This window comes from Pteropus vampyrus, unplaced genomic scaffold (genome assembly GCF_000151845.1).
Source record: "Pteropus vampyrus isolate Shadow unplaced genomic scaffold, Pvam_2.0 Scaffold656, whole genome shotgun sequence".
Lineage (NCBI taxonomy): Eukaryota > Metazoa > Chordata > Mammalia > Chiroptera > Pteropodidae > Pteropus > Pteropus vampyrus.
In genome coordinates, this window is record NW_011889437.1 from 313,818 (window position 1) to 325,677 (window position 11,860).

Consider the following 11,860-nt stretch of genomic DNA (forward strand, 5'->3'; position numbering starts at 1 on the left):
TTTAAAATGCTGCCTGCTTTGCATCCCAGGAGTATTCAATCAGAAAATCCAGGATTGATTTTCTCAAATATGTACCACGGCAAAGCTCCTCCTAGGATTCCAATGTGCAGCCAAGTTTGGAAACCATTGCTTTAAATGCTATTCTGAAGAATATGCCCAGAACTAAATTTACCATTGTCGTCCTTGATTTTCAGTCAACTAGCCATTCAATCCATTCTACCTTCTACATATGTCTTTCTTCAATCCACTTCCTCTTCTCAGGCCTTACTGCTACTACTTTAGTTCCAGGTATATGAAATCCTCTCACTTGGACTATTACAAAGCTTCCTAACTGGTCTCCTTGCTTCCAATCTTGCTCTTTCCTACAAACAATTCTCTAAAAAATCAGCCAGGATAATATACTTTTAAAAACAACTCAGGCAATATCACTCCCCTGCTTAAAAGCCTCAAAGGGTATCTCATGACACTTCAAATAAAATCTACTTTTTACCCTATTTTATAAGCCTACATACTCTGGTCATGCTAACTTTCCAGCTAACTTTCCTTTCTTCTGGAGTCTTCTATCTTTACACGATTGACTTGTTTTTCTGATCCCCAATTAAATATTATCTTTTCAGAGGCCTTTGTTAACCAACCATGTTAAGAATTCACGCAGTTATGGTGATATCCTGCTTTAACTGTTATGCATAGCACTTAATCTATACACCAAAATTTCAAAATACATACATATTAGTTGTCAAATATTTTTGATTAAATGTGTTTGTAGTAACTATACCCAATTGGGTGAAAGATACCTCATTGATTTATTTGCATTACTTTGTTTTCTAACAGTATTGAACACTTTTCAAATACATAGTAGCTATTTATATTTCTGTTGGTAGTCTATCCCTATGGTAAAATAAATGTTTTGTGTCCTTTGCTCTTTTCTTGTAGATTATCAGTGTTTTTACTTCTTAAATATTAAATACATTTACAATTTGTCAAACATGGTGCGCATATTTTACTAGTTTGTTATTTACCTTTAATGTTATTGATTTTGGCACATGAAATATTTAATCTTTATGTAGTCAAATATACTGGTCTTATCCTTTGCCACTTATTCTATATTATATTTAAATTTTACTTCGTATTACATTTAAAAATTTCAGAGAGTTGATCAACAGTCACTAATATGTTCTTTCAGTTTCAAATGGTTTGATTTTCTACATTAAATTATTTGAGCTGCCTGATTTTGTTAAAAAGTACAAGAAAATGATCTATACTTATGGTTATCAAATAGTACATTTAATTAATTATTGAATAGGCTTTAATTCTTTGACCTTTAATATTGTATTTCTTATCAACTTAATTTATGCACATGTGTGTGTGTGTGTGTGTGTGCAGTAATAGTAGTAGTGGTGGTGGTGGTTCTAGTAGTGGTGGTAGTAATAGTACATAGACTCCAGAATTAGCAAATCGTATTAAATTACTAGGTCAACCATTTAATAACTATGTGACTATCGACATGAGCCCTAAATTCTTTGTGCCTTAGTTCCTTGTATATAAAATGGGAAGAATAATAATTGTATTGGATTGTAACACTGTCTGCAGATTAAAGAGAGATAACAAGTATAGCAGAAGCTGTTAGCTGCTCATCAAAATCCACCTGCCTCTTAATTAAGCCCAGTTAGATTATTTTCTCCCAGCTGCCCATCGAGTTAGGCATGACCATGGGACTAAGTTATCTCCAGAGGAGTAGAAGAGAAAGTAATACATGAAATTTTAAGATCTGGCCTAATCCTCCCCCATGCTCTTTCTGTCTTGGGCTGATTGTGTTGGTGGCAAATATGGGAATGTCGGAAGTCACTTAGGTATTTTTTGAAAAAAGCAGAACCTCTGTCAGCCTGGGCCCCTAAATGACTTATGCAGACTAGAGCAACCACTAAAACAGAATTTCTACTGAAGACTATTATATAAATAACAAACAAACTATCCTTTGAGCTACTATATACCTGGGTCTATTTGTTACCACAGCCTAACCAACTGTAATATCTCACATAAATTGATGAATAGAGTAACAAATTAGCACATCATAAGAGCCTAAACAGTATGAGTACACAAATGCAGATAGATATGAGGTATCAAATATTAGTTGCATATCTGTATGTTCTATTTTATGACCTTGTCAATTCTTGTACCAATATCACATTTTGAATACTGGAAACTTAATATACTGTATTTCTTAATATCTTGTACACTTAGTGTCACTTTATTACTCTTTTTTTCCTATAAATATCTTGAATTTTTTTTCTAAATGGATTATAGAATAATTTTGTCAAATTAAAAGAATTATGAGGGATTTCAATTGGATTGTTATTAAACCAATGAATTAAAATGCAAATAATTAATACATTTACTTTATTCATTTTCCTAGTGTAATACAGTGCTTATATTCACGTCCATGCTTTTTAAATAAAGACAAAATAAATATGCACTTTTTTACATTTGTTTATATAGTTACTATGTTTTTATAGTTACCATGCTATATATTGCTATATTATTTTTTAAAAGATTATTTTCTTATATTATAGGTCTTTAAAGATTATTTCCCATATAAAATTACCAATCATATACATCTATATCTATCATCATCTATCTATATCATACAATATATATAGTAGTCCCCCCTTATTTACTTTGTTTTCCATGGTTAACCACAGTCAATCATTGTCTAAAAATATTAAATGGAAAATTACAGAATTAAACTATTCATAAGTTTTAAATTCTACACCATTCTGAATTAGGTATGGCCATGGGACAAATCTGTTTCCAGAGGAACGGAAGTGTAGAAGTGGAAGACTGTATATATATATATATATATACTTCCAAAACAAAAATGTATGTCCAAAACAGATATAGATATATAGATACATCCATGTTATGGATATGTGTGTGTTCATATGTGTGTTTGTGTGTGTATGACATGATCGCTTTATTGAGTTTTTATTATTTTCATTAATTTTTAGTACTATAATTTTTAATTTGTTATCTTAGCTTCACTAAATAGTTATATAATCTGTCAATAAAAATTCATCTTGAGAGGAGGTCAAGAAGGCAGAGTAGATAAATGCTGTGCTGGCTTTCTCCCATGACCACATTAAAATTACAACTGAATTATTAAAAAATTAACCCAGAGAACCATTTGAAGACTAGCTAAACAGAAGTCCTATAACTAAAGGTATAAAGAAGAAGCCACGTCCAGACTGGTAGGAGGGGCGGAGACTCCAAACAGTCTGGCCACACACCCACATGTCACAGTTGAGAATCAGGAAAGACATCTCTGCTGTGGAGGTAAACCCTGAGGAGCAAGAGGTCCCAACCCTACACTAGGATCCCCACCCTGGAGCACCTAGGACAGGAAAAGGAGCCCCATAACATCTGGCTGTGAATATCAGTGGTGATAAATTCTGTCTAGGTGAGATGACAGAATGCTGGAAACCCAGGTATCCTCTTAAAGGGCCCACACACACACTCTTTCTCCCAGGCACTCACCTTGTGCTCTGACAAAAGGATGGTGACTTGGGAAACACCAGAAACATGCAAGGAGAGACCGAGTTGTATGGCTGTGGGGTGAAAGCTGGAAGGACAGTGCCTTTGTTTCTGTTTGAGCCCTCTTCTCTTGCAGCTTGTATGGGAAACCAACTTTCCTGTGATGAGCCCTCCTCCCACCAAATGGCCAAATCTGAATCTGCATTGGTCTGGTAAGTTCAGCTTGCTCTACCCTGGTGACTACCTAAAAACACACTCCATCCAACTTTCAAACCACCTGAGGCTCTTTAAGTGGTAGGCAGCTGGTGCTGGCCTGCACAACAGTCTTTCATGGATAACTCTTGGGGGTCTACAAACTCCAGGTTGGTGACAACTGGTCTCAGTGTTCTCTGTGCCTTTTTGTTGAGTATCCCTATGTTCAGCGCTGGCACCAAATCTGAATCTGCATTAACTTAGTAAACACCACTTGTCCCACCCTGGTGACTTTCTGAGACCCTGCCTCATCCAACTAGCATACCATCCCAGGCTCTCTCAGTGGCTGAGCTTTACCAGCAGCAAATAGGTGGTGGCAGGACTCAGAGTTCCCTGGGCCTTTTGTGGGGCTGCTCCAGGATTGGTACTGGTGGCAGCCTGTCTCAGTTCAGAGTGTGGCCTCCTCCATGTGCCTCCAGGTTCAACATAGGCAGCTACCAACCATGAATGGTAAGTAGCTCCCACCAGGGAGCTCCAGACTGGTCATAGGCAGCATCTGACTTTGGCCTACAGGGGAGCCCCTCCCAAGAAGTTCCAGAACTAGCACACCCAGTAGCCAGCTTCAGGCTACAACATAGCACCATCCAATTAGTGCCACAAGTGGCACACCTGAAGGGTGGTATCAGCAGGTACCAGAACTTACTGGGCAAATCCTCTCTGTGGGGTCAGTCCCCAAACAGCAGCTTATATGCTGAGGTCATGGCCAACCCTCACAGCCAGTCAACCTGAGAGTCAATCCCACTCAAAAATGTTCCAAGAGCAACCAAGGCTCAACAGAAGGACACACACAACCTATACAAGAGACACTCAAAGCACCAGGCTCAGGTCATCAAAGAGACTGTGCCACTGGGCCACACAGCACACCTACTACATGAGGCCATTCTGCAAAGACTGGGAGACACAACAGATCTACCTAATAAATAGAAACAGATACAGGGAGGCAGCCAAATGGGGAGACAAAGAAACATATTCCAAATGAAAGCATAGGACAAAACTCCAGAAAAATAACTAAATGAAATGGAGGCAAGCAATCTACAAGATACAGGGTTCAAAACACTGGTTATAAGGATGGTTAAGGAACTTAGTGAGAACTTCAACAAAGAGCTAGAAACCATGAAAAATGATCAGTGAGAAAGGAATACTATAATAATTGAAATGAAGAATATATTCAAGGAATCAACAGCAAATTAAATGAATCAGAAGATCAAATCAGTGATGTAGAAAACAAGATAGCAGAAAACACCCAATTAGAACAGCAATGAGAAAAATAATCCAAAAAAATGAGGATAGTTTAAGGGACCTCTGGAACAACATCTAGCATAACAATATTTGCATCATAGGGGTACCAGAGAGGAGGGAGAGCAAGAGAATAAGAACCTATTTGAAGAAATAATGATTGAAAACTTCCTTAACCTGGTGAAGGACATAGACATATAAGATAGGGAGCACAGAGAGTCCCAAACAAGAGGAACCCAAAGAGGCCCACATCAAGACACATCATAATTTAAATGCCAAAGGTTAAAGACAAAGAGAGAATCTTAAAAGCAGCAAGAGAAAAGCAGTTATCTACAAGAGAGCTCCCATAAGAATGTCAGCTGATTTCTCGACAGAAATTTTGCAGGCCAGAAGGGACTGGCATGAAATATTCAAAGTGATGTAAAGTAAGAAACTATAACCAAGCTACTTTACCCAGCAAGCCTATCATTTAATATTAAAGAAGAAATAATAAACTTCTCAGACAAGAAAAAGTTAAGGAGTTCATCACCACCAAACCAGTATTACAAGAAATGTTAAAGGGATTTCTCTATGAAGAATGAGAAAAAATATGTATATATGAATAATCAAATGGCAATAAATACATATCTAGCAATAATTACTTTCAATGTAAATTGATTAAATGCTCCAATCAAAAGATAGGGTCTGAATGGATAAGAAAACAAGACCCTTACATATGCTGCCTATAAGAGACTTATTTTACATGAAAAGAAACACGCAGACTGAAAATAAAAGATGGAAAAAGTTATTTTATGCAAATCAAAATTTTAAAAAAGCTGGAGTAGCAATACTTGTATCTAATAAAATAGACTTTAAAACAAAGGCTATAATAAGAGACAAAGAGGACATTTCATAATGATAAAGGGATTGATCCAATAAGAAGATATAACCCTTGTAAACATTTATACACCCAAAAGAGGAACATCTAAATTTATAAAGCAAATATTGACAGACATAAAGGGAGGTATCGACGGTAGTACAATCATATTAGTAGGAGACTTTAACATCCCACTGACATCAATGGATAGATCTTCCAGACAGAAAGTCGACAACAGCAACAACAAAAAAACAGCCTTAATCAACACATTAGACCAGATGAATTTAATTGGTATCTTTAGAGTATTTCACCCCAAAGCAGCAGAATATACATTTTTTTTCAACTGAATGTGGAACATTTTCCAAGATAGACCACATGCTAGGCCACAAAATAAGTCTTAATAAATTTTAAAAGACTGAAATCATATCAAGTATCTTCTCTGAGCAGAATAGTATGAAATTAAAAATCAATTACAAGAAAAAAGCTGAAAACACACAAATACATGGAGGCTAAATAACATGCTACTGAACAATAAGGGGGTAACAAAGAGATTAAAGAAAAACTCAAAAGATACCTTGATACTGAGCAATTACACACCAACAACTTGAACAATTTGAAAGAAATAACTTCCTAGAAACATTCAAACTTCCAAGACGGAATCAAGAAGAAACAGAAAATCCAAACAGACCAATTTCTACTAATGAATTTGAATCAGTAATAAAAAATCTCCCAACAAACAAAAGTCCTGGACTAATGGTTTCACAGGCAAATTTCACCAAACATTCAAAGAAGAATTAACACCTATCCTTCTGAAACTCTTCAAAAAAATTCAAGACAAACAAAAATGAAAACACAACAACCCAAAATGCATAGCAAACAGGCATACCTCAATAAACAAGAAAAACCTCAAATAAACAATCGTACCTTACACCTAAGGAACAGCAAACAAAGCCCAAAATGAGCAGAAGGATAGAAATAATAAGGTTCAGAGTGGAAACAAACAAAATAGAGTCTAAAACACAATAACCAATACAAAAGATCAATGAAACAAGGATTCTTTGAAAATATAAATAAAATCAATAAACCTTTAACCAGACTCATCAAGAAAAAAAAGAGGAACAAAATAAATAAAATCACAAATGAAAGAGAAGCGACAACTGACACCACAGAAATACAAAGAATCGTAAGAAAATACTATGCACAATTATATGCCAACAATTGGACAACCTGGAAGAAAAGGATACATTCCTAGAAACATACAATCTCCCAAGAATAAATTAAGAAGAAACAAAATTTAAGCAGATTAATTACTACTAATGAAATTGAAACAGTAATCAAAAACTTCCTAACGAACAAAAGTCTTGGACCAACGGCTTTACAGGTGAATTTTACCAAACATTCAAAGAATTAACACCTAATCTTCTCAAACTACTACAAGAAATTCAAGAAGAGTGAAAGCTCCCAACCTCATTTTACCAGGCCAAGATTATCCTGATTGCAAAGAAATTCCCTGATTCCAGACAAAGACATTACAAAAAAAAAAAAAAAAAAAGGAAATTATAGGCCACTATCCCTGATAAACACGGATACATAAACCTTCAACAAAATATTAGCAAATCGGATTTAGCAATATATTAAAAAGATCATACACCATGATCAAATGGGATTTATTCCTAGGATGCAAGTTTGGCTCAATATCTGCAAATCAATTAAGGTGATACACCACATAAACAAAATGAAGGATAAAAATCATATGATTATATTAATAGATGCAGAAAAAGCATTTGGCAAAATCCAGCATCCATTTATGACAAAAACTCTTAATAAATTGGGAACAGAGTGAAAGAAAAGAAAAATAAACAAATGCGACTACATCAAACTAAAAAGGTTTTGCACAGCAACAGAAACCATCAACAAAACGAAAAGCCAATCACTCTAACTGGGAGAAGATATTTATCAATGATACACCAGAGAAGGAGGTAATATCCACAATTTATAAAGAACACATACAACTGAACACCAATAAAAAAAAATGTCCAATTAATAAATGGGCAGAGGACCTGAATAGATATTCCCCAAAGAGGACATACAGATAGCCAATAGACATATGAAGAGATGCTCAAGGTTACTAATCATCAAAGAAATGCAAATTAAAACCACAATGAGATATTTCCTCATACATGTAAGAATGGCTATCATCGATAAATCAACAAATGACAAGTGTTGGCGAGGATATGGAGAAAAAGGAACCCTCACACACTGTTGGTAGGATTGCAAATTGGTATAGCCACTATGGAAAACAGTTTAGAGTTTCTTCAAAAAATTAAAAATAGAGCTATCTTATGACCTAGCAACACCACTTCTCGATATTTATCTGAAGAAATCTAAAACACTAATTTGGAAACACATATGCACCCCTATGTTCACTGTAGTGTTATCTACAATAGCCAAGATATGGAAGCAACCTAAGTGCCCATCAATAGACAATTGGATAAAGAGGTGGTACATATAGAAAATAGAATATTACTTAGTCATACAAAAGAATGAAATCTTACCATCTGCAACAACATGGATGGACCTAGAGGATATTATGCTAAGTGAAATAAATCGGCCAGAGAAAAACAAATACTATATAACATCACTTATATTTGGAATCTAAAGAACATAATAAATGAACAAACAAAGCAGAAACAGACTCATAGATATAGAGAACATTTTGATGGTTGCCAGATGAGATGAGTTTGGGAGGTGGGGTGAAAGAAGTGAAGGGATTAGGAAGTACAAATTGGTAGTTACAGCATAGTCACAGGGATGTAAAGTACAGCGTAGGGAATATAGTCAATAATACTGTAATAACTATGTATAATGTCAAGATGGTACTCGACTAATTAGGGGGATCATAAATTATATAAGTGCCTAACCACTGTGCTGTCCATCTGAAGCTAATGTAAAATAATATCGAATGCCAAATGTAATTGAAAAATTAAAAAATAGTTGTTTAAAAATAATTATTATTCTCTTCTTTTCCTATACTTCTATCTTTCCTCGATGACTAAAATCTATAGAATAATACTAAATATTAAAATTGATAGAAGATATTGTTACACCTCTATGGTTTCAGTATGTTGTCAGCTTTTTTAAAATAGTCACATATTTTTAATCTTATTAATTATTGATTTATGTTTTCTAGTTTTGCATTTAGGATTTTACTCTAAGAGTGGTCTTTAAGGGTTTTTTTTTGCTTCTTTAAAAGGATTTGACATCAATTTTGTATTATTATTTTTAAATAAATTGAGTAATTTTATGTATTTTTCTATGATTTCTAGAAATTTTTGGTGTCAGTTTGTTGGTGTCAGTTGTTGACTTTTAACTTTCTTCCACAGCTATTGATGTATTAGTATTTTCTACCTTTTAAGAATTTTTAACTATATATTTTGAGAAAACTTTCCATTTCAGTTAGATTTTATACTTTGTAAGCATATAATTGAACACAGCATTTTCCCTACCCCATCCTCCTCTTTCTCTTCCCCTCCCTCTCCCTATTTTCGTTTATGTGGCTCTATACCATAAAAACTAATTTCCACATATTCTTTTTCTTCATCATTTTACGTGGTAGATTATTTTTTTTACTTTACTGCCCTCCACTCCAAATTGTCTTGACTATTCATTCACTAAATTTTTAAATATTTCTTTCAGTTTCTTGTATATGTTATTTACTTACTTAAAATTTTTGAAAAAGGAAAAGGTTTAGGAACACTTTTTTCCCACCTCTTTAGCTTGTAAGCAATTGAGAATCATCACAAGAATACAAATATGAATGGAGTCACAATACAGCAACTTGAATGCAATTAAAGGCATATTAGACAATGCATCAAAGTCCTCTTTTCCTGAAATGAACTTACAGAGCCAGTCATATACATGCACAAAAGATGGACTGTGACTTCAGGGTGTAGATCAACTCCTATAGCAGGCCACATTACCACATGGTAAATAGGAAGCAAAGTACATACTTTTTGAGGACATCCATGTCTCAGGTGAGAGAAGGAGGGGCAGAAATACCTATGATGCTTGAATTTTCCCCAGTGACTTCATCACTGATTAACACAGCTCGCTGGATATTAGGATTTCCCTGTTTTCATCAATCAGAAACATAGCTCTTCCTATGGTGGGGAGGCCTGAGCTATGAGTTTTAGAGATGGGCCAGAAAGATTAATTTCAATGCTTTACCCTTCTGGAAAGTGCTATGGTCTCTGGAATTACTATATGTGTAGTGTTGGCTGCTGACAGATTAAAGCCAAGTGCCTCTTGGAAATTCCATTTAGTAGAAAGGGCTTCCATTCCCAACGTCACACTCATTCCTAGAGGGTAGCCAAAATCCAAGGTTGGGTGTATGTAAGAGTATAAAGGTGTTCAGCTACTTTGCCTCAATTTGAGACAAATATGGAGGGCTGTCTCAGCTTTAGACCTCCCTGTGGCATTGACTGTGGCAGGGACCTCTGTTATAACTGCTAAAGTCCAACCTCGTCTGCTTAATCCCTCTTTGTTCACTATATTATAGATGTTGTTGCTGAGAGCACTTGCCAATAAACTTCCTATTTGCAAATCTCTGTCACAGAGCTTGTTTTCTGGGGAACTTAACCCAAGACAAATGAACACTGAAAATACCCAGGAGCTTTTTAATAATGCTAGACCCTGACCTCAGAAATTCTGATTTAATCGTTCTAGGGTAAAGCTTAAGTATTTTAAACACTCCACGGATAATTCTAATGTGCAGCTAGGGATGAAAACCACTGTCTTAACCGATTGAGCTTAGTAATGAAGCATATGGTGTGGCCATTACCCTTGGGAAAGTAAATTAGTAATATATCAGGGAACTACTGCTCCAACTCTGATGAGGTAGCTCATCCTTGCATCCCTAGCATCAACCCCTTCTATTTTATGGATCTTCCTGGGACCTGCTGTGAAGAGAGTTCAAATCTTTGTCCTCAGAAGACCATAAAGTGGGTCAAAATTAGACATTAATAAAATTAACTTCAAGGCTGCATTGTACTCTAGGGCAGAGTATTTTATCTTTATTCTATTTTCTATTTCAAATTATGCCCATCTGCATTGTTTAACATAGCTCACCAGAGATTATGCAATTAGCCCAAATAATTACAACATAAAAGATGACCCGAGTTTGAACACTCTGTACCCCCTTCGATTATTTCTTTTCCAGGGAGAAATTAAAGAACAAAAAAATGAAATCTTCTTGAATTAAAAGTCCAAAAAAATTAAAGTTAAAAATGTTTGTCCTGTCTATGGTCATGCCACCCTGAATGTGCCTGATCTCGTCTGATCTCATAAGCTTAGCAGGGTCAGGCCTCGTTAGTACTTGGATGAGAGACCCCATAGGAATATCGGGTGCTGTAGGCATTAAAAAAATGTTTGTCTTTCCAAATTTCTTATTCCTCTAGGTCTTAGTCAAAGGTTTGTAGTGCAAGGGCATGTGTAGAGATGGATTACCCTCTGCTGCATTCGTAGCTTATTTCCACTGGAAATGTGTAAGTCCTTTAGTACCATCTCAAAAGTTGTAATAATTCAACTTCCTATCTCTCATGTGTCTCCCTTTTTCAAATCATCACAGCGCCAGGCTCACATTCAGAAAATTTAGAAATAAAGAATATGAATCTGGCTACACATAAGTTTTCCTGAGCAATATTATATTCCTAGAACCTGGTATTTTGTTTAAGTGTATACTTTTGTTAGCAGCCAGGCAATAGCAGACATAATCGGGGTAAAACAAGTAGACAGAAAAAAGCATGAGACATGAAAAGGGTAAATGCAACTATTGTTTAATTTTTGTGTCTTTTTATTGGATTACTGGTGAAATTGAATATTTTATCATATGTTAATTACCCAGAATACTTATTATGTGACTGTCCAAGACTTGAAGCATATAATGTACACATAGAGTGTACTTAGATTCCTTATAAATCTGGGGCAATG

The 11,860-nt window shown here is 35.2% G+C and overlaps 1 pseudogene; it reads left to right on the plus strand.

Moving 5' to 3' along the window:
• The first annotated feature begins 11,168 nt into the window (after positions 1-11,168).
• On the plus strand, positions 11,169-11,287 carry LOC111733839 (annotated as a pseudogene).
• The last annotated feature ends 573 nt before the right edge of the window (positions 11,288-11,860 follow it).